We start from the raw sequence: 27,382 nt of genomic DNA on the forward strand, positions 1-27,382 counted from the left end.
TGCATATATGTACAGATATATATTAAAGACAAAAATATTCATGTGCATATGCATGTCCAAATTTCTATGAGGAACAAAAAAAAAGATATTCAGATATTCTGAAATGCTGGCAGAGAAAAGGGTTTGTAGAAGTTGAACAGCAGAAAAGACTGGGTAATACTACACTATTCAAAGTGAGGCATTTAAAGGAATGTTTCATTGAATAATGTTATTTCATGGTCACTTGGTTATATCGATGAGAATTTCTTTGAAGTAAGACTAACATACATGTATTTATAGGAAGAAGACATTTATAGGAAGAAGGTCTAGGTCAGCCATTTGTCTCTCTCTCTTCACTTGACTCTATAATATTCCTCTCCAAGTTAATTGAGACAGAACCTTTATAGCTCAGCAACTACAAAATGTCAACTTTTCCATACCACAACTGTACCAATACTGACATACATTGGGTGAGTTTCAAATACTTGTCAGAAAGTACCACCTCAAACTCTGCCAGTCAATACTGTACTTATTTCCTCACCAGTTGATATTTTAATGAGAGGCCTTAAAAAACTAGCCTTGTACCCACTCCATAATCAAAGCCAAATCAATCTAATTCCTTGTTCTAATTCCTCTTTGGGAATTCTTTCTAATAGATGGATAAACTTCCATTGTGTATATGTACCACATTTTCTCGATCTATTTGTCCATTGAAGAGCATCTGGACTGATTCTATATCTTAGCTATGGCGAATAGTGCTGCAATGTACATGGTTGTGCTGATGGCTTTACTATAACCTTGTTTGTTTTCTATTGGAGTGGGATTGCTAATTCACAGAGAAGCTCTATGTTTAGTCTCTTGAGGAACCTCCATACTGCTTTCCAGAGAGGTTGAACATGTTTACATTCCCACCAACAGTGTAGTAGCATTCCCTTTTGGCCACATCCTCACCATCATTTGTTGTTTGTTTTCTTGATAATCTCCATTCTAACTGGAGTAAGGTGGAATCTGTGTTGTTTTGATTTGTATTTCCTTTAAGAAGTGCAAAGACTTGAAAAATTATATTGTGAAAACGTCAGCCATAGAGGAACATGAGTTGCATGGTTTCCTCCATTTGTGGTAGATAGAATGTACCTATAAATCTATAAGTCAACATGTTGGGCCATATGCAAGTGCTTACAAACAAATTAATAACTAAAGTGTAATAGACTCTATAGGGAGTTCAAATAGTATAATCTTTTAGAAAGACTAGGTCAAAGCCCAACAAAATCAACACCAGGGAATGGTACATCGGGGTGGGGGCGCAATGGAAAGTTAGACGAACGAAGGGGGGAAGGATTACAGAATGCAATCAAGAATTCATGTGCATAACACAAAATTAAGAAACATAAGGGAAAGGAGTGAGTCTAAGGGGCGGGGGGCTGGTAAGGATGCTGAAGGAGGTGCTATATCACACTTGAAGATAATTTTTTTAAAAAAATTAAAGCCAGATCACGAGGGAAAAGAGATTCCAGGGTATACTTGCAAGAGAAACAGAGTTGAAATTGTCAAAAGGCATCTGCAGGGCTGGGGATATGGCCTAGTGGCAAGAGTGCCTGCTTCATATACATGAGGCCCTGGGTTCGATTCCCCAGCACCACATATACAGAAAATGGCCAGAAGTGGCGCTGTGGCTCAAGTGGCAGAGTGCTAGCCTTGAGCAAAAAGAAGCCAGGGACAGTGCTCAGGCGCTGAGTTCAAGCCCCAGGACTGGCCAAAAAAAAAAAAAGGCATCTGCTGAGGTTGCTGCTCATTAGTAGGAGAGCCTCAAAGAAAGGATTCCTGTGTAGCCTTAGATATTCTGCCACTAAATCTCATGGACAAGGAACTTTGGCCAGGGAAACCTGAGTAGTTACTTAGACTTCAGCGAGCTAACCCATGGTCCAACCACAGTCAGAGTATCACACACATGGGGATTTTTCTTCCCTCTTCCTTAGCTCTCCCTTTTTTGGACCCTCATCCCAATCTTTCCTGTCTTTCTCTTTCTTTCTCTCTCTCTCTCTCTCTCTCTCTCTCTCTCTCTGTCTCTCTCTGTCTCTCTCTCTCTCTCTCTCTCTTACTATGGCAAAGTGAAGTATTACAAGAAGACCCTATCTCCTCACACACAGCACTTTCACACACACAGTGAATACTGGTCGCATATGTTATAGGAACTAGGCATCTTGGCCCCTAAACACTTCAGCATGCCTCTTTCCAAGGGCTTGGCGAACCTCATAAATTTAAAACATGGAAATTGTCCATATATTCTTGTCAGAGGTCTCGAATCCTTTGCGACCAAGATAAAGTACCAAGAGTACATTTCTCCTTTTCTGTGGCAAGGAAAATTTGCCACCACTAGGTGGCAATGTGCCATAGACATTCAACAACATGGTCCAGACTGCTAGTAAAGGATGGGTGAGTGCCCTGCAAAGCAATCAAGCAACTTAGGGCCCATTCTACTAAGTTATTTCCTCTTAATTATTAGTGGCAGTTGCATAAAACACAAATATTTATCGTTTAAGGTTCATTAGCTTACATAACTTATTTTTCACTCAGCTTGCAGAATTATAATTAATTACTCCAGGGGAAGATTGCTATATCACAAATTAACAGGGGGTAAAAAAAAATAAGTACAAAAAAAGCGGTGAGTTCTAAATAGCATTTCAACAAGATTACCAAAAGCACAAAACAAATGAAAAAAAAAGGAATTTTTTAAGTGTAGGAAACAGGGGAAAAAAATCTTGTCCATTACAGATAGCCATAAGCTATTAGTCCATAAGCCAGTGTTCTGTATCATAATCATCACCCCAAGAGGGAAGTATTACTTTAAATCCAGGAAAATCAAGACAGTAAACTGCAAGGGCACAAATGTGTCAAACACTGTGTGAGGAGAAATACCTATGAGCAGAGTGCAATGCTCCAAGATCCCATTTCCTTCTACGTATCAGTTCATACTCCCGATAGAGCTCTCTCCAAATAGATCATTTTCCCAGATCTGCTGTGTTGTCAGTGGCTTTAGTGTTCCTTTTACAATTACTTAACTTTCCTCAAAATGGCCCAGTGCAGCGTGGTAATTTATTTTCCATTTATTGTCCTGACTCAAGCAGGCATGATACCTTTAAAAACACTTCATCTGACCCTGGGGATTACAGCACCCATGAAATACGTCACTGTAGGTATTGCCCTTTAACAAATTTCACTTTCATCTTTTCCAAATTCTCCATGGCTTTGTGGGACAAGGAGTTAATTGAAGGCTCAAGGTATCTTGAAACTTCAATGGATGCTTAAAGACATCCCAGCCTGGGCTTGTCCCAGATGCTTTAAACACTTCTCTTGTCCCTCCCTAAGCAGAGAGCAGGCTCCTGGGGAGCTAGCTCCTATCAGTGCACATATAGGCTCTGATACAGATAGTATACTGATAGTGTACTGACACTACTTTGTGAGTAGCCTGGATCCAAACATACTCTCCTACAGGATGCCCTTCTTCATCAATAGCAAATTTGGGCTCATGGAACTATAGTTCCAGAAAGGGCCAAAGAATACCTAAGTATATTTGTCCATTATGGAATTTAGAAGTCACACAAGGTGGGTGTGTAATAGACCACTGAAGTGAGCAAGGAGGAACTGGAAGCCTATTATAGAAAACACAAAAGCATTCTATGGAACAAAAGGTGCATAGTCAATAAAAATCTGATGTGGATTCTGAGGAAAGTTGGTAACCTAATGGCATACAATTCATGTAATAAGATGTAATAAGAGTGTCCCATCCATATTTTCTGTATTTGCTATTTTCAACCATTATTTGCTGTTTTGCAACCTAGTAAGAAAAATAGAGAAGCCACCATGATGACATATGGTTTCCGTCATCAAGGAAGATGTTATCAAAGGCAAATGTTTTATGGGGCTGCTGCTAATTTTTGGTCCATCTTCCATCCCTATCTCCAAACATGGAGTACACTGCTTTATTTTCCTATAGCTGTCTCCCCAAGCAAGCCCACCCATATACCTCTAAAAGATATTAAGTGGCCTTGAATATGGAACTATCAGCCTTCTGCACTATTTTCTCCAAACTAACCTTCAGATGCTATCATGCCCAGGCACATGAATTCACCATTTCTAAATATTAACAATAATTGTATGAGTAGAAAGAGAAAGATTTATTTTTCAATCTCAGTAAATGCCAACTCCTTTCTAGATACTCAGGTGATAGATCTTACAGCTATTCTTAACTTCTCTTTCTCATTCCCGATCTAGCCAGCAGATCTGTCAGCTCAGCTTTCAAAGGACATCCAACTTCTAATCACTCCATCATTTTTCTTCCTCTACCTTGTCTGACTAAGGTTATCTTTCATGCAATAGCCTCCCAACAGGTCTTTCTGCTCCCACCCTAGTGTCAGGAGAACAGCCAGTGACCCTTCTGAACCCTAAGACAGGTGCACCTACTTTTGCTGGAGTTGTTCCATTGCTTCTCCTTTGCTCCTCCCAACATAAATTGTGGCCTATAAGGCCCAACTCTTCATTATCCCCACCATAGACAATGCCTCTCAATCCACATTGGTCTCTCCTCAAACCTCAGAGTTCCCAAGTAACCTCCTATGTGGAATCCTGTAGATATCACTCCCTCTTCTGGGAAACATTTCTGATACAAGCTAAGGTACCTTTTCCATCTTCCAAGTCTCTGTGGACATGATGTTGCTCTGTAGGAAGCCCTTTGTAACTATCTATAGAAAGCATTATGCCCACCACTTTATTCCCTTTCCTCATTTGCCTTCATAGCCTCTATCACCACACAACATAAGATCTTTTGTTCTTGTTTCTGGCCATACTTCCTCTGCTAAAATGGAAGAGACATGACATTATACAAAAGTATGTTTGGCCCACTGTACCCTCCCAGCAAGTAACCACTACCTAAAAGTCGCCTTGTAAACTTCGCAGCAAAGAACAAATGGGCCACTAACCCCTGGCATTTACTTCAAGTATTATAGCACTACACATGCCAAAAAGAGCTTTTATTGCCAACAAATAGATATTAAATGTTACTCAAGATGAGATGTTAAAATGAGCCTCTAAGTACTTTGACAAAATTGAACACTTCACACATGGAAAAGACCCTTGGGTTATAACAAATGGAATATTTTCAAAGAGTCCTTTCTATATACCAAAGCAATATGCTAATTTGTGCACAGGGCTACCTCTGAAGGTGATTCCTAAATAATGAATTATTCGACCTTTTAATTGTATCCCTACTAGCATATTTGCTTGTGTCTCTCAATCCAACCTCTTCTACAATTCCAATTCATTCAGAAGATGTGGCACATGCATTTTAAAGACCCATCAGAATGGATTGCCCTAAAGCCAAAGTTCATTAGTTCAAAGGGATTACCAATGTCATCTGCATACATAACAGGGTCTCCCTCATAAGTCATTTTTTGACTTAAAAAAAGGCGAGAAAAAGAGAAGAGAGATGAGAGGCTACAATGTACAATTATTCTGTTTTTTGACATTACATATTTTCAGAAACCAAAAATATCTGAATTATAAAATTGTACACATGCTTGTAATCTAGAATGTTCACGTTCTCTCTCCCATTCTTGCCACCCAACAAAGATTCAAATTGGTAACCTAACATGACTTTAGTATATTTGAAAACTGGATTTTATCTACTTTCAAACTAAAGCCTACCATCAATATTTTAAAATTTGATTAATAAAAAATAACAACCAGGCTTTTATAGTTAAGATAGTCATTATCGGATTCGTACTAATTCCATAGTGATTAGGAGCTCAGACTAGAGCTAACACTGAGGATCCTTGGTAAGACAGTTCATGTTTGCTGTGCCTGTTTCCTCATTCACAAAACAATTAATAACAACAGCCCTTGTCCCCTGAGGCAGCTGAGGATGACTAGAATTCATACAGGTAAGCAAGTTCAACAAGGCCTGGCGCACGTTAAGTCCACGACACAGGACCACTGAGGTGACTATAAATATCGCCATCTACCAAGTCATCTCCTCATTGTCAGGTAAACATTTCTGTAGATACCTCACCACAAATGGTTTACAAGGGAGCTGACCTGACCACAACTGAATTGACTGCATGGTTTGGGTTTGTTGTTGTCGCTGTTTTGATAGCTTAAGTGAGATCAGTTATCCTAGGCCAAATCCTGCATTCCAGAGCATAGACATCTGGTTCTAGAGAGCCTAGGAATTCACACACACACACACACACACACACACACACACACACCCATCACTATGGGTTCTTCAGCCACACTTTCACCTTAAGAAGAGCAAACAGAGATGGGGAGACTTGGCCATGTTTGAATGTCCAGGTACAGAAACCCCATGGCAGGCTGTGGGCAGGTAGTTCTGTCTTAAGTACAGACTTCAGAGGTGATGAGGAAGCAGAGCATTGATGCAGAGAACAGGCTGGCATAGGAGAACAGTCATTAACCAAAGACATCCCTTCTTGCTGTTGTTGTCCCCCTAGGGTCTATTCAGCTTCCTCTTCTCATAGCCTGCTGGCTGAGACAGCACACAGCTCCATTACCTGACCCTTCCAGCAGTACAGTTCAGGTACTCAAAGAATATAGGAAAGAAAACACTTCATAGCACTGTGGAAGAACACAAAGCAACCCCTTCCTAGCATCCTAAAAACTCTATTAGTTTACGTCAGATGACCAAAAGACAGTGCTGTACTGCATTGAAGTAGATTTGTCACCTGACTTTGAAAACATTCATTTCATATTATATCATCAGTACTGAAAAAAAGGAAACTTTTGAGAAGAAAAAGGAAATAGGAAAAGAACATCACAGAGTCAGCAAAAATTATAAGATTTGATAAGCAAACAATTTATTTACCATTATTAGTACAGACAATTTAAAGTTTATTAAAATGTACTTTCGCAGGGAATCGCCACATTTTGAGAAGGAATATATCAACAGAACATACTTAAACTGGAAGATGCGCTTGTGCCAATATCATCCCCACCTCCTACATACCCCCCCACTTCTCCTGCTCATCTTCCTTCTTCTGTTTTGAGATAGTGTCTCCCTATGAGGTCCACACTAAGCTCCAACTCCAATCCTCCTGCCCTACACCTGGAATGCACTTCAGCTTCCATCTTTGATTTTGTAATTCTTTTTTTTCCTTTTTTAAAAAAATTTAATTTATTTATTAATTGAACACAATTTTTTTTGACAAGGTGTTGTGCAAAAAGGGTACACTTACATAGTAGGGCAGTGTGTGCATTTCTTGTGATATCTTGCGCTCTGTTTTTCTTTCCTTTCTCTCAGTCAGGTAGACATATATACAATATACAATTTATCAAGAACATATACAGTAGCCACATGGCCAAGCCCAAGAAAATTCACCTAGGGCTTTAAATGTAATGTCGACATTAGACAATATGTCGACAGTAGTCTTATATGAACGTACATCCTTTTGAACGTACAGCTTTTGATCTATTGTATTCCACTGAGAGGTCGATTTTTGACCTTTATATGTTGAGGAGTTGTTTGGTTTTAGTTACATACTGTTGGGTCGCTGCCCCAATCCTGTGGGAAATACCATTTGACAAGCAGTTTTTGGTTTCACAGACCTGGTCTCTACTGTCTCCCTTTCTTTTTTTTTTTTGGCCAGTCCTGGGCCTTGGACTCAGGGCCTGAGCACTGTCCCTGGCTTCTTCCCGCTCAAGGCTAGCACTCTGCCACTTGAGCCACAGCGCCGCTTCTGGCCGTTTTCTGTATATGTGGTGCCGGGGAATCGAACCTAGGGCCTCGTGTATCCGAGGCAGGCACTCTTGCCACTAGGCTATATCCCCAGCCCCCATCTCCCTTTCTTAACAGTCATATATCAGGGAGATCATGCCCCTTTGTTTTCTGTGTTCTAGGCTTGTCTCACTCAACATTATTTGTTCGAGTTCTGACCATTTCCCTGCGAATAACAATATTTCACCATTCCTAATTGCTATGTAGTATTCCATTGTGTATAGCTACCATGTTTTTTGGATCCATTCATCTGATTTTGTAATTCTTAACATCACAAACTTGAATTTGCAATATGAAATGTGTTTCAGAAACATCCTAAAATGCATTGTTAGATCTACACATAGTGGAATTCACCTAAACAGAGCTGTACTGCCAGATGTACTGCTTAAGAGAATTGATCCTTTCCTTCCCAGAAAAATATGTAGATTAGCACTTTGATAACACAATCTCACTTTTGTCTGTCAACTCAACGTCAAGGAAATCAATTCCTTTGTTAATGAACATCTACGCACACACACACACACACACACACACACACAAACACGCCACCAACCACCAGCAATAGAACATTATCATAACCCAAGGACAGATTAAATGTATCAGGCATTAATTGCAACAAATTGCGCAATAAGCAACAAATTCAACAACAGAAAGATGTGAAAAAGTAGAGCTAAAATCATATTTAAGAACATGACATTCATGCATTCAATTTTTTAGACTATGAATCATTTCTCAAATTTTGGTTGAGGAATGATGACATAGGGGAAAAAATAATTTAACTTTGCATATGTATCACCTGTTTTCTTGTCACTTTAATATTCCAGATGTTTCCCTGACCTTTACTTAGGGATCTAATCTATGCCTGAAGTTGTTTACTTATCTGAAGTCATTAAATTCCCCTGATACCAGTCTGTCCCCATCAGCAATATAACTAAAGATTCTGCCTGTGGTTAACAAGCAGGAAGAGGATAGATACCCTTAATTCCAGTTATCTTCCTTTCATTGAAAATCAGAATGGAAAATTCCAAGAGGACACACATGCGCGCACGCGCACACACACACGTGCACGCACACACACACACACACACACTCTTAGCATTATGCATCCCTTTCCCCTAGTTAGGTTGTATTTCCATTTTGCTAATGGTAAAACAGGTGCCGAAAGAGTAAGGGTTCCTTTCAATAGGAAGTACCACAAGGATCAAACCTGAAATCTATAACTCCAACGTTCATATTCCCTCCACTGTTCTAAATGTCTCCAGGCAAAGCCTCTAAATCCTGAAAGCTAACCTATTTTCTACTTACATATATTTCCCTGCTGGAAAGACTGAATTCTTAGATTCTGGTGCCAACTAATCCAAATAGTCCAATTTATCACAATAAGTGGCACTTATTTTGAAGCACAAAATCACAATATAGTCCAACACAAAAAAACTAAAAATTGTTTGTAGTCTAATTTCTTGATTTTATTTGAAGGCTGAGGCCCAGACAAGTCAACTGGTCAGGTTTGGAAAAATACTTGGTACACAAATCCATACCAGATCCCAAATGTCTGGACTTACAGCACTGAGGTCCCTTACCTGTTTTGCTTCTATAGCCCAGAAATATTTTTTACACACCATCAGTGGCTTGGATGAATCTTGATGGCTTTCTAGGTATACAAGTTCTGTTGATCCAGAGTTGTTCTAAATAATTTCTTAACCAAATGTATTTTGGAGTTAGTCAATGTGCCAAAGGCTAAAGACGGGGAACTATACAGTAGCCACGTGGCCTATGCCAAAGGAAATTCACCTAGGACTTTAAATGTAATGTCAACAACAGAGTTTGCTTATCCTTGTCTTACATGAACATACATACATAGCTTTTGAGCTATTGTGAACCACTGCGAGGCCTATTTTTGACCTTTATATGTTGAGTAGTTGTTTGGTTTTAGTTACATAATGTAGGATAGCTGACCCAGACCTGTGGGAAATACCATTTGACAAAAAGGTTTTGGTTTCACAGACCTGGTCTCTACTGTCTCCCCCTCCCTTGTGGCTCAATATTAATCCTCCTAGCAAAATATGTGATACCTGAAAGTCACCAAATATTGGGTACTTTCCATTTGTATTTCTTTTGTCCAAGCCTGAGACTCCAATTCTGTACCTGATGCTTTCAATAAATTTTACTGTTCTACCAATTGAGCCATGTCTCAAACCCTTTGAGTCTTTCTTCCTCGTTCCTTCCCACTCCCTCACCCCCCAATCCTGGGGCTTGAATTCTAGATCTGGGCACTGACCTTGAATTCCTTTAGCTCAGGACTAGAACTCTACCACTTGAGCCACAACACCACTTCCAGCTTTTTCTGTGATTAATTGGAGATAAGAGTTTCATGGACTTTTCTGCTCTGTCTAGCTTTGAACTATGATCCTCTATCTCCTGAGTAGCCAGGATTATAGGTGTGAACTAGGGGCGTCTAGTTCCTAGTTCCTTTTGTTAGAACCATAAAGCAAAATAATCAATCCTTGCAAATGTTATTCCATAACATCCATCAGAGCTAAAAATAACTTTAGAACTTCAAAATAAGCTCCTCTTATGAAATAACCTCTAAGCTCTTTAACCAGATGAACACCATAATGTTAACATTACTTTCCTGACTCCACATTAAGAGGAAAATATGTTTTTTTGAGCAAGTCGGCAGTACAGCAATCACACACTGAACTCTGACTAGAGAAGCTAAGGGAATCAGCACAATTTACCATCGCTAAAATATGGAACCAACCCAGATGCGCCCAGTAGATGAATGGATCAAGAAAATGTGGTACATATACACAATGGAATTCTATGCTACCATCAGAAAGAATGATGTTGACACTGCCCCATTCATAAGGAGATGGAAAGACTTGGAAAAAAATCATATTAAGTGAAGTGAGCCAGACTCAAAGAAATATAGACTCTATGGTTTCCCTCATTTGGTAATAATTAGTACATGTCTAGGATAGTCCTAGCAGAAAATCACAATAGCTCCTTATGTATGTATATATGAAAACATAAGATGATGCCAAATGAAATGAACTCCAAGTTATGGATATAAGTGGTTTATTATTGTTATTGTTATTTTCAACATACCATGTGAAATTATGCCTTTTTCTTTTGTCTTTCTTCCCCATGGTTTTACCCCTGATATAACTGTAACTGATTTTGGTGCCCTGGGTATTGTATATATAATTATTGGAACTGGGGAAGGGGAACATCAAAATGGAGACACAAAGAGTAAAAGGTGAACCAATGCAACAGCAATACTGACAAGACAATATGCTGTAAACCAACTGTACAACTTGGGGGAGGGGAGGGAACTGGAGAGAGGAGAAGGTGGGAGACAAATAAGGGAGGAGGTAACAAGTTGGATAAGAAATGGATTCACTGCCTTACATATGAAACTGTAACCCCTCTGTACATCACTTTGACAATAAATTAATTAATAAAAAAAAGAATCATGAGTCCAAGTTGTCAGCAGCTTAGGGACTTCACCTGGTTAAAAAGGAAATGAGAGAAAAATATAGGAAGACAATCACTGAGAAACTGGCAAATATTTAGAGGGCGAAATGACTCTGTGGTTAGTGGAGATGGACCATTAGAACTGCTTTTATCCTATTTATTTCTCCTTAAAGTCACCCTTATACCACCTATCCCTCCTAGTCCCTAAGAGTAAGGCCAAGCCTAACCTGCAGAATCCACCAAGGGAATATGAACTAGGGAATCAGAAAGAAACTGACGTACAAGAAACGTGTAAGAAGAAGGGAAGCATCAAGAAATGGAATAAAGGAAACTGAAGTAAAAGGAAAAAGGAGAGCAACTAATTGCTACATAGATGTTGCAGAAGAATCCACCTGAACTTTTCTTCACAATCTACTATTCACTTTGGTTGTGAGCACCCAAGAATCTGATTACACTGTCCTCAATAATCCTAACTTGGTGACCAATCACTACCCAAACTTCTTAATCTATACTTATTTCCCACAAAAGGCCTGGCTCTGAACAAGACTGATTCTGTCTGCCAGGAAAACAACTCTTCTCTAGGTTCTAAAAGCCTTACAGCACATAGAGATGTCCCCAGCATACAATCAAAACAAGAGAAGACTTTGACTTTGAGCACAGGCTCTTAACTCCACTGTAAGAAATATTCACAACAGCCATAGTGTGGTTAAAAGAAAACAGACAGAAAATAATTTACTGTTAAGAATCCCCAGAGTACTCCAAGTGGCCCCCAAGGATAGAGTGGAGTTTGCATAAACAAGACCTATGTAGCAGCAGAAGAGCTGAACAGCTTCGAAATTTTGATCATCTCTTCTCTATTTTTTAACCATGTATGTAAAAAATAATTTAAAACTATGACTAAAATTTACCTAATTCTGGCCAATAAGATTTTATTTCCTTTTCCCCTATAGGACAAAAATAGAAAAATGTTAACACATAAGAACTATAAGGAAAATAAACACTTTGACCAGCCTATAGTGCCAACTGAAAATAGACTCCAGCAGATGAACCATGAACCACTTTATAGTGAGCGCCTGACCCCAACTCCATCTCCCGGGCTCCAGGTCTGCACTTTTCCATTCCTACATCCCACTGGTAGAAGGACTATGCTGAACTCATGTGGATCTAAAGGCTAGGATCAAGTGACACACTACAGGGAAAGTTGCAAGTCTGAACTTCAAACCTGCCTCAGAGAACAGAACTGCAATCTACAGGTAAAGATAGTTTTCCTTTGAATAAATCTAGGGTTGTGCTATATAAAAGTCCAAACTTAGGAGTCTTAGAAAGGTAAGGGGAGGTAAGAAGAAGAAGAAAGGATGGTTAAAGGGTATAGGAATACAGCTGGATAGAAAGAATGAAACCTACAATGTTCTATAGCACAGTAGTTTTCCTACTGTGCTATAGAACTTAATTGTACATTTCCAAATACCTAAAAGAGAAGATTTTGAATTTCTCCACACTGAGAAATGCTGAAAGTTGGAGACGACAAGTATGCCATTTTCACTGATGGGACTGTCTCACTGAAGACGTGTATTAAAATATTATATACATCAATAATTTTTTTAAATTAAGAAGCTGAGTTTGTAGTAGCTCCATTAGCTTTCTTCTCCCTATGTGAAGATTTTAAGCAATGGCTTCCTCTGCCGTGTATTTATTGAAGATGAACAAAAACCAGTTTGCAGTCCTGAAGGGCCAGCTCTGATTGATAAGGCCATGCCCATTTGCCAGGACGAGGTGAGAAAGCGCCCCATCCCTGTCCTTCTGTATCATGAGGGTGCTGTATCCTCAGAGCTGTGCATTCCTTTGGTCCCCATTTCGGCATTTCTCTAAAGGTTAGGATCACCTCCCTACAGTCGAGAGGCCTCATTCTCACCAAGGTCAAACCACCACAACCACTAACTTCCACCAGTGACCTTCACTGTTCATTAGTATTCCAGGGATCCGCAAACGACAGCCCATGCAACAAATAAAATTTGTTGGACCACAGCCACGATCATTTGTTATGTTCTGTCTATACTCTGTTTACAATAGGGGAGTTGAACAGTTGCCACAGAGATAGTAAAACCACAAAGTGTAAAATATTTATTGTCTGGCCCTGTATGGAACAAGTTTGTGTATGCCTGACTTCTTCCATACTGAGCATCTACCATGGGCCAAATGTGGTTTGGGTACCATAGAGATATCAGTGACAAAAGCAAACTCTTTTTCTTCCATTGGTAAGAAGAACTGTAAAGAATAAAGGAAAATATGGGACAGAGATTGAAAGTCACTTTTGAATAGTGGTGGGGGTAAAGAAAGAGGAGGGACATCTGAACAGAGACCCAAGGAAAGGAAGGGAGTGAGCCACACAGGGGGAAGAGGCTTCTAGAACATTCTCCAGAATGACAAGCATTGGGGCTCTGAAGTAAGAATGATGTTGACAAAAAGAGTAGCTGGAAGACTGGGAATATGGCTTAGTGGTAGAGTGCTCGCCTAGCATGCATGAAGCCCTGGGTTCAATTCCTTAGCACCACATAAGCAGAAAAAGCCAGAAGGGGCGCTGTGGCTCAAGTGGTAGAGTGCTAGCCTTGAAAAAAAATGAAGCCAGGGACAGTGCTCAGGCCCTGTGTTCAAACCCAAAGGATGGCAAAAAAAAAAAAAAAAAGAGTACCTGGGAAATGTCCGCTTTCTCCATGGTCTCAAGGCCTAGCCCTCCTCCAGTGAGGCCAGGACCCATTCCAATATGTCATTTCATTTAATATTTAAGACAATCCTCTGCCCTGACATGACATTATTCCCAACCTCATTTCATAGAGGAGGAAATTGAATCTTAGGGTGCTGAAGTGACTTGACCAAGGTCTCAGAGCTATAACCAGTAAGACCTGGGCCCTGAGCCCTGAGCCCTGGCCAGATTCCAGCATTAAGCTCTTCCTGTATGGTTTCCATTCCATGTTTACACCAGCACAGGCCACAGACCAACAGCTCTCAGTCACGGTCGTAAGTGACCCAGGCTATCACAAGCCACATAGACAGTTGCAAGAGACACGCTGAACCTGCTTCCTTTTCCCTCCCACTTTTTCAACAAGGCTCTGGTTGAACTTCTCTATTGGCAGCACCCAAACATTACATAAGCTTCCTAAGAATACCTCCAAAACAGCCACTGCAGGAGATGCCCTGATGCAAGGAAACTGCTTGTAAGAAAAGAACAGAGAAAAGGAATTCACACTGGAAGCAGGCCTTCTGAGAGCCAAGCACCAACAGAAGCAGTCAGTGGGCTTCATTTCTGGGAGGGGATGCTTGGGGAGTATGCACCGCACAACTCAAGCACTGTTTGGTGCAGTCTCCACCACAGCAGGCTGGGTTTCGGCGGAGGTGAGAGCCCATCTGCTTGCCTGCTGTTCCTCAAGAGCAATCACTGGCCAACTTGGTGAGTCAAAACCAGGGACTTCCTCATTTGCCCTACCTTAGAAGCTGATCTCCCAGGCTTTCCATTCCTCCAGCCCTCCTGTCCCATCTAAGAGTGTACATCAACCTCTAACACTTTGCTTCCAAGTGTTCCAAAGTGATCTGACCCACAAGACAGTCCTTCCCAGAGGCCCCGGAGCCCTGGGTCAAACAAGGCTCTTGGTGTCTTCTCACTGATTACAGAAGTATATGGATGCATTTCCCAAAACAGGGCTCAATGTCATACACAGCATTAAGAAACCTAATAGTCCTCCATAACGAGGCTGAGCTCTCAGGATCATGGTTCAAAGCCAGCCAGGACAGGAAACATCTATGTATGACTCTCATCTCCAATTAGGCACAGAAAAAAGGCCAGAAGTAGAGCTGTGGCTCAAGTGGTAGAGAGCTAGCCTTGAGCACAAAAACCCAGGAACAGCATGTAGGCCCTAAGTTCAAGTCCCAGGACTTGCAAAAAAAAAAGCTCTACTGATTACTCTGTGCTAGCATCTACTGTGAAATGATATAATTACTTTCTTGTTATCTGTTACTCCCAACAAACTTGCCAAAATGGTAGACTGAGCCTATACTTGTTGCATGTAGAAGCATTTATTTCTATCCCAGGATATTATTAGGTGATAGGTTTTCCATGGGGACACAATGGAAAGAAGAATGACATGAATTTACAAAGCCTTGATCCATGTGAAGTCAGAGGATTGGCTAGTGAAACAATTCCTCGGTGCCCATTAGAGAGTACAGTCATCCTCAGCACCTGTCACTAGTCCTTTGTGACCGAGTCAAACTAGCGTGGCTCAGCTTCTCCTTTTCCCCAAAAAACTCCTGCCTCAGAGATCTAGGAAAAGAAGCAAAAATAATGGCTTCCCCCACAACCAAGGATGGGAGATAAACATTGAATGTCCTCTGAGGAGGGTGTGGGAATAACAGGATTATCTATCTGGAGGTAGAAGATAATTTTACATTTTGTGTTACATAAATGACATTTCACTAAAATGTGAAATGAACTTGCCATATGTAAATATGTACCATTTCCCCAAATGAATAAGAATATAGGAAAAAGCAAGAAATTCAACCTTAAGAATTATCTTTCGAAAACTTAGAAATGACTATTATATAAAAAAAAATCAAGTGAATACAACTAAAGAGCAACATTTTTACTTACTCTTTATCATTATGGCTAGCTAAAGCCACAGGAGAGAAGGAGAGAAAGAGAAAGAATGAGAGACAAAGTGAGCAAGAGAAAGAAAGAACAAGAAAGAGAGAAAAGAAGGGAGAGAAAGAAAACAGAGAGGCCCAGAAAAAAAAGATGACAATGAGAGTACCAATAATTTAAGACATCAATTAATTGCTCTAGAAAAGTAATCTACTTAAAACCTTCAGAGATTCTTATAATTCAAAATCTTATATCAACACAATATCTCATAACAAAGTTTAATCAATAACAATGGCTGCTAATCAAGTTAGAAATAAAAGATCAAAGAAGTTAGATGAAAGGAATGGATATGTAAACAAAATATTCATCATGATAAAGAATAACTCAAGAGATAAACATGAAAGCTTTTTCAAAGTGGAAGAAGACATCAAGACCCCCTATTCTGGCCTCCCAGAAAATACATTTGTAATAGGAACACCCGCCACCCCCCCACCCCCCCCCCCCCCCCCCCCGCCATCACACACTCTTCACAGGTTCCTATCTTCTAACACACTCATAGTTTACTCATTTACTTACGGTCTATAACCTCTAGTTCAATATAAGTTAGAAGGTAGAAGCTTGGGTTTGTGTTATTCTCTGGTAAACTGTAAAGGCTGCAAGAGTGCCTGGCACCTACTAGACATGGGAGATAGTTGTGAATAGGCAACTCAGGTGCAGGGTGCCTGCAGGGTGCACTACAGTAAACAGTGCAGGTTGTAGCTATTTTGTGATTGGGCAAGGCCATGTGACAAGTTTTGACAAGTGAATGTGAAAAGGAAAAAAAAAGATGTATCTTGCCCAGGCTAACGCATTTGATTGCACGTGAGACCCTCCAGGGCACTCCTAGCTGTTTGAGCAACTGCTTGCTCTGGATTGGGGGGCTGCTCTGTCAGAGAACACCACCAAGTAGAGCCTCAGCCAACCCCAAATCGCCACGAAACCTGAGCCAAGAAAAAAATCAAAGCATATGTAAACTCAGCCACTAAAAGTCAGGGTTAATGATTTCTCCTAGTGGGTACGGTCTTAACAAGCTTCTTCTTGAGTGCAGGCTATACTTAGTCTCTTGCCTCTACTGAGCAGAACCTGGCCTGCACGATGAGGTATGACTCTGGAAAGCTGACCACAAAGCTGTGTGGCCTCTTCCCGGCTCATAGCTGCTCTCACATGTGGGCTCAGCATGCTTCCTCCTATTTGTTGGCTGTCTCCTGCTTCATCTGGGAGATGTTGCTGCCCTGCCGTAAGGACACTCCAGCATCCCTGAGACATGCTGAAGAGGAGAACGGAAGCACCGAAACTTCCTGACAACAGTCAGCACCAATATGCCAGGAACGTGAGGGAGCCATCTTGAAATAAATTCTCCAGCCCCAGTGAAGCCATCAGCCTGACTGCAGCTAGGGCATCTTTGGGATAACTCGTTGACCTGACTTTTGTTTTGTTTCCTCAGCAAGTCAAAATTTACTTGTGCGCAGAACGGTGCGCCATCAGTCAAAAATCTGGCAAGCAAGCACCCAGAGCAGGCAGTGTGCTCAGACATCCTAAAGCAGCAGACCCCACCCCTTGGCTCAGATTGGCTCAGGTTCACAAGCTGCTTCCTATTGGCTAGTATAATAGGTAAGATGTGTTTACACAGCATGATTTTGAAATAAGTTCACAAGTAATATCACAATATGCCCACACTCTATTTCTTCAACAGTCTGGGGTGTGTCATAATTCCATCTTGAAAAGAAAACCGTCTAAGCCTGGTATTTTGTATTTTCAAGTTGCCAAACTGGGGAATGATTTCCTGCGAATCAAAAGGTAACTAAAGGATCAGGTGTCCTCAGACCTGGGTATGCACACATTACAAGTAATAGGTGTATGGTGACTTTAGGAAATGGACCCCACACAGAGATAACACAGATGTAACTGAGAGGCACAAACATGGTCCACCAAGAACAGCATGTCCTGGCCTAGGTTTTCATGTATTGTGTTTAAGGGTAACGCACGGTGCTGGTGCCTCACACTTGTAATCCGAGCAACACAAGAGCCTGAGGGCTTTGGATCCTGGCTCAAAGCTAGTCAGGGCAGGAAAGTTCATGTGGCTCTTATCTCTAAATGAGCACAAAAAATTCTGAAAGTGGAGCTGTGACTCATCTGATAGAGCACTAGCCTTGAGCAAAAGAGCTCAGAGACAGCACCCAGGCTCTGAGTTCAAGCCTCAGGACTGGAAAAACAAAAAGATGGGGTGGGCAGGGAATTGATAAGCAAATGTAACCTTCATGATCATCAGTATCTTTATCAAATGTATGAGTTTTCAATGTTGAGTGTCTCAGATCACTGTGTAAATCCTGTGCACAGTATTTACTGTTCCTCTCCCTAAATGAACAAAACTTTGCTAACATTAGATAACTTTATCTAAAAGATGTTAAGGTCCCACGATCCTAAAATAAATACACCTCCACGTTCTGTGAGGGAAAATAGGGAGAACCTTATTTAATAAATATATTACATAATTTAGAACATTAGATTTTAGTCTAGCCTCTGCCACATAGATGAAAATATCCTTTTCAATTTTATTAAATACTAAAAATTTTATAAGACAAAATTCCATACATTCATGTAAGAGTAACATTTATTTACAAGTTAACACTTACTAGCCTGGCAGGCGCTGGTGGCCCACACCTGTAATCACAGCTACTTAGAGGGTGAAAAAAGGAGGATTACAGTTCCAGACCAGCCAGGAAGAAAGGTCCATCTCAATCAAGAGAGTGGATGTGGTGGGGCCCACCTGTCATCCAAGCAATGACATGACACCTAAAGTAGGCAGGAAGTTAGATCCTTTCTTTAAAATAACCAGCAAAAAGCAGGGCAGGAGGCATGGCTCAGTGGAGTGCTTGCTTAGCAAGCATGAGGCCCTGACTCCAAATCCCAGTACAACAACAACAACAACAAGCCACATTTACTAATATGTCTGATGTTTCTTCTTAGAGGCTACAATCACTGAACCAAAATGAAATTTATGTGAAGCCTCTATATAAATCTGCATTTTAATGTCATCCTTATACTAACTATATTCTGTCTGATGACTGGAATAGAAAATGCTGTGTGTAGTTTCAAGACAGCAAGCTGGGCCCTTCTCAGCAGTTCCAATGGATTGAAATAATTTGGGGATATTATATCAGTAGAAAAAAAATCACTTCAAATTTTTCATTATTAAAAAAGCTGTTTCTCTAGATAAACTGTATTTATGCTGTCAAAAAGAAAATACGAATGACAAGTGAATTGTCCACCAGGGATTTAAAAAAAAAACAACTCCTCTCCCAGAGTTCTGCAGTATCTTCCAGAGGACTCTCACACAGTAAAGAGTCTTTTCTTAAGGGTGAGACCTGGAATACTAACAGATGTCCAACAGAAGGACACCCAGAACAATGGGAGAATGAACAGCACTAAAAGCAATGAGGAAGGTCAGCCCACATACAGAAAACAAGAATGGAAGAAAAAGGAGTTCACATGTGTCCAAGCTTCCAAGATTGTCTATCTAGCATAGCAGCTATGAACCACATGTGACAATTTAAATTTTAAATTAAATATTCGGTTCTCAGATGCACTAGCCAAGTTTCGATAGCTCAAAAGTTACATGTGAGCTAGATGCCAGTGGTTCATACTTGTAACCCTGTCTACTCAGAAGGCTGAGATGTGAGGATCGCAGCTCAAAGCCAGTCCAGGCAGGAAAGTCCATGAGATTCTTCTCTCTAGTTAATCTCCAAAAAACTAGAAGTGGAGCTGTGGCTCAAGAGGTAGAGCACTAGCTTTGAGCAAAAAAGTTCTGGGACAGTGCAGACCCTGAGTTCAAACTGGCACTCATGCACATAATATACACAAACACACACACACACACACACACACACACACACACATATGTTGCATGCCGCCCATAGCTTCCCCACTGGACACGGCACAACATCAGATTATTATCTATTATCTCAGAAAGTGCTACCAATGGCATAATTTCAGTGAGCGAGAAACCAGAAAACAGCGAGAATCTAGTCATCAACAGAAGCCTACAGACACAGAGATAAATGGTTTCCAGCCAAGTTGTCCTACTTATAAAGGAAGATACATAGACACAAAACAGAAAGAAAACGGCTAAGATTCATGATTTGAGCACAGTGGAGGCACGATCCATATTACACAGGACAGCTCATGAAACCCTGGACCCTACTCAAGACTCAAGCGGCTCAGGAGCTACCAAACCAGTGTGGCATTCGTGGATTATTCTTGCCAGCCAATAAAACACTGGCTGACTTTCTAATATCTGCACATAACCAAGAGAGAAAAAGTGTTGTAAAGTAAGAAGACATGTTTTAGCCTTCAGGAATTCAGTAGAGAAGGAAAATAGAGAAAAATGAAGGAACAGAGGGAGGGACAGGGAGACTGAAGGAAGGAGGGAGGAGAGATATGACTTATTTATTTGTATTTGTAGCCCACCTTTTCCCCAGCTACATATCAAAGTCATGCTGCATTCAATTACAAGCTCCCGAGGTAAATGCATGAACAATATTGCTATGAGATATCATTTTTTTGTTCAAATATGATCTTTTCCACAGACTGATTTTATTACATGCCTCCTAATTCCTTTTGGGTCATGACTAGGTCTACTTGAAAACTGGACCTCTCTAGAGAGCTTCACTTTTTTTTCACCTGAAAAATTAAAGGATCGAACAAACCATGTAAGTCTGTTTCTCCTTTGGGCTCTCTATGGAATGTGATTCAAGTCTGTGCTCAGCATTCTAAAAGCACAAGAGTTTGAAATATAGTCCGACAGTATAAAATGACTCACAGGAACTACAGGACAAGGTAACAGGGTAACAACCTTGTATAAAAAATGCAAAGGTGACATATTACAAAAAACAGACAAGCAAAATAATTGTCAAAAACTTTGATATAAATGTGATGATAAAGCAATGCTTGGATGACAAGGTTATGTATCATTTATTATCTTGTCACAAAAGGGTTCATGAAGGAGGTAAATCTTCACAGAAAACTGAAGAAACTAACTTTTGGTACTATTAGATGCCAGTTACCTTTCAACTAAGTTAACCAAAACCACACTCAGAAAGACCTTTAGGGAGACTGCAATTAATCTATAAAGGGTCTTCCTAGAAGTCTTGAAAAAAATAAAATCTGTATTTTAAAAGCAAGAGGAGAAAGTGCTGTTATAAAACCAGAGTTTAGAAAGAAAGATAAGAAAGCTGGGCATATCTTTTACAAAGACCACACAAGCTATGGTCTGGAAACAGACAAAGAGCAAAGAGAAACCAGGAAAAGAGGAAAATGCACATACGGTCAGGAGATACAGGAGCACTCTGTAGCAGGTATTTGGGAAGTCAAGAGACTCTGGCTGACTGACAGAGGTCAAAGCAGAACAGAGAGAAGTCATGACCCCTAATATTGACTGTGCCCCTAAAGATGACTGTTATCACCTGTGGCCCCACAATGCTATTTTCCACCATTTCTTACCTGGGAGAGAAAGGGATGCTTGACTTGGGAAAGAAACATAAGAAAACTATTCTTAAGCCAGAAAAATCATGGTTCCTCTAGAAACCTCTAAGGATTAACCAAGACAGCAGGTAAACATGGATATGGATGGGGGAGGAGAGAAAACAGAACAGGCAGAAGCAATCAATCTGAGAAATACAGACATGGAAATGCAGAGAAAGGAGATAAAAAAAACAGAAGCTACCAATGTTGCTTTGTTTTGTTTTGTGAGGATGAGTAAAATGTGATAAGTCAGAGGGAAAGACTGATTTTTCTTGTAAGGGAAGGTGGAAGTGAAGACAGTGTGGCTTTAAAGAATAGAGTTAAACACCACAGCTGAGCAAAATGAGAGGCAGACTTCTTTTTCTCTATATTTATGTTCTCCCAATGAGCAGAACTAACCTATACAAGCAAAAACAGAAGGAAAGGCTGTTAAAGAAAGAAAAGTTGATAGCTTGCCATCTCATTTGATGCTCTTGAACAGGATTCAAGCAAAGTCCCAGGAAAGGTGATGTAATTAAACTATCATGACATATTAACTGAAATACCTTGTTCTGTCTGCACATGTCTGACAGCTATGCCCCAGTGACTCGGCAGATAACAGCTGTTCTGATCTTTGGATATTGCTAAGCTGTACCCAGTGTCATTTTATTATAAACCATGTCACGAGGAGACTGAAGTGTTAGTAAGCAATTGTGTATCTCTATGGGGCTCCAAAATAGTACTCATTTGTGGCCTAACCACAATATTTCCCCTAAATGAAAACTTTTAATAACTTTCAGAGATGGCCTACTATTTATCTTAAATAGTATGTGTGACTATTAATAGGTCAAACTATAAACAACATATTTTATTAAATTCCAATTAATGATTTAGATTAGGATTTGATGTATTTCTATTGCCAATAACCAGAAGACTTTAAAGCCAACAATCCTGTTGAATTCCCATCCCCCCCACTATCTACAATTTGTTTTTTAAAAAATAGCACTTTTTCCTTTTTAGGGGGAGTATGTGTGTTTATAAAGTAAAATGGGACTTTTTTTCTTTCATGATAATTGAATGAATGGCTAAAAAATGAGCAAGAATAAGATGCATTGTACATTCATATGAAGACCATCTTCTAAAATCTACATTTTCCATAGACTTTGAAAGTCATTTGTAATGCAGGCTATCGTGATCTGATCTGATTAATGTGAGGAAAATGTTCTACCTTAACTACTGCTCAGAATCCTTTTAAATTACCACCGATCGGCAATCCGTCATCAGCAAATATGCTTATGTCAAATACCCTTATAATGAGCCATCACATTTTCAAACATTTTCCCCCATTACCTAACCAGAAGATTTACACAATGCCTATAAACTACAGAGGGGAGAGTAAATGAAATATTGGATCTTGGTTTAAATGAGAGAACTCTACCCTGAACAGTAGAGGGAGGGGGGAGAAAAACATATAAATTGAGAAAAGAATTACCTATTCATCTTCATCAATAGTTGACACCATCATCATTTGGCCTCTAAAAAAAAGATGTTTTAATTTGCCAGGAAGAATACATCTCTTCAGGGAGGAGATTTGGGGATTTGGCCATGAATAATAATGAAGGAAGCAGTTTTCATCATATGTAAAATCTAGCTCTTAGTCTCTCAGTTGCAGAAGGAGGGCAGGGGGTTCAATTTATTTATTCAAGTCCATGTAGCCAGCCTTCTTCATGAGACCTACACTTGTTCTCACTCAAATTCCTCACATCAACCAGGTCTATACTCCCTCTCACATTAACATTAAGACAAAAGAAAAATGTGACAGATTCTCATCTAGGTTGGTTAGCTTGTAGCAGCCATTGTAGGTTCAAAGAACAACCACTGTTCATGGAATCCTGCCCCTTGCAAAAAATCCAGCCATCAACCAATGGAGTTCTGTCATCATTATCCCACTCCTTCAGTAAATGCAAAACATTCATTTTCTTGGCATCCAGGGTTGCAATAAATCACTCAGATTCATGCCAAAGCTCAGCGTTTATTAATTTTAACTAAGTTTATCATTTATGGACGATGACAATATTTCTCCAAACCCATTATTTCTTCTATGTAGCTCCAGAAGTCAGAAAGAAAGCAACAACCCGTCTGACCTTTCGTGGCTTCCTAATCATGACTGCTTCCCACGGGGTGGGGTGCGGGGGGGAGTTAAAGAGAGTCCCAGAACATTATGCAAGTCAGGTAGACAGAATGTGAATCTGGGTAAAGCAGACTTAGAATAAGGCCTTCAATATGCAGCACTGAAGTGATGTATAAATCAATAGAGAATGATTAAAACACTGCTCTTTGAAAAGGCTGCATAGTTAATATACATTTCATTATGAAAAAAGAATGCTGCAGTCAGACCAACTGCATAGACATGCAACATAGCAGAAGGTCCAAGACATTTAAATATATAGAATTTCAAAGGACAGAGTGAACACCATCATTTTAAAATATCATTTAGCAAAACTTATCAAAATATTTCATTAACAATGTCAATGTCCACATGGACACATGTGCCCCAAGCCCCAAAACACCCGACTTCTCACACATCCCATCAGCCCTACTTCAAAGCCCAACATCAATAAAAGAAGCACTACTCTTACCCAGATTGCAGCACTGAATCCATACCCAAATAACCCTAATTACACAATCGCAGCCCTCACTCAACTAAAAACACACTTATCCTATCCTTCCTCTCCAATGCATCAATTAAGTACTGCTATGCCTCTTTCCTCTTTCCAAAAAGCAAAGTGATGAGCTAAATATTTTGAGTTTTTGCTATTAAGTTCTCTGAAAATATAGTATCAATTTATAAAACGGAGAAAAATCTACAAATAAATAAATAAACTGATGGTACCCAAGGAACTCAGGAACCAAACAGCATTCAACAATCCTATTCTTCCTTGCTTAGTTTAACCCTTAAGCCACTGAACCAAAATAGAAGGAACTGACCTTTGGGTGTTATTTCTATAGACAATTATATTTACCACCTCCTTACCATGACTTTTATTAAGAAGCACTCATCATGCTTTCCCAAGAGAAAATAAAGCTATTCATCTTGTTTTCTACATTTTACTCATAAGCTAATGTAAAAATTGGTCTCAGAATCTCTTCTGACAGAGGTACCTTTTGTTACTTGCTTCCATGACTTCTATTAATGAGTTATTTGAAATACATTCTAACTTTCAGAATTCAGTTCCTTGTACTCATATAGTTTTTCCACAATTCAAAGAAATCTTATGTGCAAAAATGTAAGCCTAGTCATCCAAAATACTTGGAAACCTACCACATGAACAACTGTAGCAAAGATAAGCTAAAATAGTCGAGATTATATACATATATAAGTATACATATGTATGTATACATCATTTAAGGGACATAAAGCCAGCACTGCCTAACAGCTTAGTTCCTTCTAAGCAAAGGCAGGGTGTGTTATTCCAGAGATCCCGTCCTTCAGAAACCACCTACAGAACTTGGATGTGCTTTAACATTTTTCTTCCTGAATTCAAATGCATGACTTGTTCTTTCCCCCATGGAAATTTCTCTGTTAAAAATTACAGCACTCACCAAGAGAGGAACTTTAATTTTAGCTAACTCTATATATGGGACTCAAAAAAGTTTTCACATCTCTCCTACTGTTAAATAAAATGAACAAAGTAGTCTGAGATCAACCATAATTTAGTAATACACATAACTGGGGATATTTATTGCAAAGATCCCTGTTTCTGTGCATTGTCTCTACTTGTTGTCTCATTAAATCTCATGACAGAGCCAGCCCAAGTAGCTGATATTATCCCATTTCAGAGCTGAGACACTAGTCATCCGGTTGGGAAAACCAATGGTTTCCAACATGCTTCCAACCAGTGTCCCACAGGCAAACCCCAAAGCTGCAGTCCACCATTTGTCAAGGAGCTTCCTACAGGCAACTCTATAAAGACTCACTTAACACTGATCTATGGCCTCTCAAGGAACCACAGACCAAGGTGTTGTGGACTGAAGTCATCTAAGAACCTTCCAGCCCCCAAAACTCCCATTAGGACCATTCTATACTCTAGTGAGGACAGGTATTTTGGCAGCAAAGAAAGTAACAACAATAAAAAGCATTTCCCCTTTCCTGTCCTCTATTCAAACCCCACATGACCACGATTCCAGCACAACTACCCACCCTCTTGACAGAGATATGCAATCTAGGCAATTGGCTGAAACACCTATGTGGCCCTCTTCACTATACTAAGCAAACACCAATCAGCTCACTCAATGGCCAGCATATTGCTTCCTCGAGTAAACGTTTCTATTGTGCACTGAATTTGGATGGATACACAACTGTGTACTGCTTTGTCTCTCTCTGTCTCTCTGTCTCTGTCTGTCTGTCTCTCCCTCCTTCTCCTCCAATGAGTGAATGATATATAATGATGTGGGACCAGGAAGAAATTCCAGGAAGAGTATACATGGGGGTCACGATTCTTTTAGTGGAATAAACCTGGTGAATCACTTCCAGCATTTTAAAGAAATTGAAATAGAATAGAAAACATTAGTGTATGTAACACATAGCAAGTCAAAAGAGCCATGTCCTATCAAACTTTGCTTCAGCGATATATTCTAAAATGAGTTACATAAGTTGGTAGCATGTGAATCAGATTGGGATGTAAAATGTGTTTCATACTACAGGTGATAAAAAGTGACTTCACACCTCTCACTCTCAAGACTCTTATGCAGCCAGGTCTTGCTGTCTGCCTATCAAATCTGCCCAGGCCTCTCTGCTTCCTCCAATGAACGCCACTTGTCAATATTAACACCTCTCACCAGAACGCTTAGAATGGCAGCCGAAGCTGTTATTATATTGCATATCCCCCTTATCAACCTCCACCTCAGTATGGTTATTCCACATGCACATTTGAGACCACTACTCACCAGATTCAAAGTCTACTGCATCCAATCAAAGCTCTCTTAGACTGAGAGGGCATGTGCTTTGCAAACCAGCCCCACACACCTTCACAGTTCATCTCGACACAAGTGCTCCAGTTTCAGTCACCACCCAACAGCAGTAACCAAACAGATGTCACCTGCATGACTCTGCTCTTCCTCTTCTTCTGTCTCCCTGCAAAGGAGCCTTTTCCTCCAAAGAATCTTCCTGGGGTTTTGGAAAGTGGTTCAGTGAATCTACTACAAGCTCCTAGCATGCCTTCTATTTACTGCTGTCTTTACCACCGCATAAAAATGAGATGCCTAGCTGGGCAGCAGTGACTCATGCCTATAACCCTAGCTACTCAGGAGGCTGAGCTCTGAGGATCACTGTTTAAAGCCAGACCAGGTAGGAAAGTCTGTGAGATTCTTATCTCCAATTAACCACCAGAAAACTGGAAGTGGTGCTGTGGCTCAAACTAGCCTTGAGCTGAAGAGTTCAGGGACAGCACCCAGGCCCAGAGTTCAATCCCCAGGACGAACATAAAAACAAAAAACAAAAAGAGATGCCTGTAAGTCTGCCTCTTCTACGAGAGAAGAAGATTTTCTTCCTTCCTCCAGGTCTTTATTCAAATATGACCTGATTCGGACTTCTAGTCTTCTCTGACCACCTTATCTTAATTTTCTGTCATTGCCTCTCCTCCCTTCTTCCAGGTCCCATGGTTGGTTCATTTTCCATCACAACCCTATCTAAGATACATATGCACACATATACAGACACATGCACTATGCTAGTATGTATGTGAATATATAAATACATTTATGGATGGATGCATGTATGGATGCCTGTATGTGTATGTGTATATTAACTTACTATCTTCTTTATTGGCTATCTTGACAACCAGGAATGTTAGTTATGGTTTTCTCAGTTTTATTACCCTATACCCTAGTGCCTTGCACAATTTTTTTAAACTTGCTAAATGAACAAATATAATTAAAATCAGAAATGTCCACTAATTCAACTTTAAGCCTAC

At 40.1% G+C, this 27,382-nt stretch overlaps 1 protein-coding gene across 1 annotated transcript in view; it reads right to left on the reverse strand.

Annotated features, from left to right (window-relative positions):
- The window catches only part of LOC125367602 (microtubule-associated serine/threonine-protein kinase 4-like), a 196,645-nt gene that overhangs the window by 36,097 nt on the left and 133,166 nt on the right, over positions 1-27,382 (reverse strand). The gene's annotated exons all lie outside the window — the stretch shown is intronic.

This window comes from Perognathus longimembris, chromosome 19, assembly GCF_023159225.1.
Source record: "Perognathus longimembris pacificus isolate PPM17 chromosome 19, ASM2315922v1, whole genome shotgun sequence".
Taxonomy (NCBI): Eukaryota; Metazoa; Chordata; class Mammalia; order Rodentia; family Heteromyidae; genus Perognathus; species Perognathus longimembris.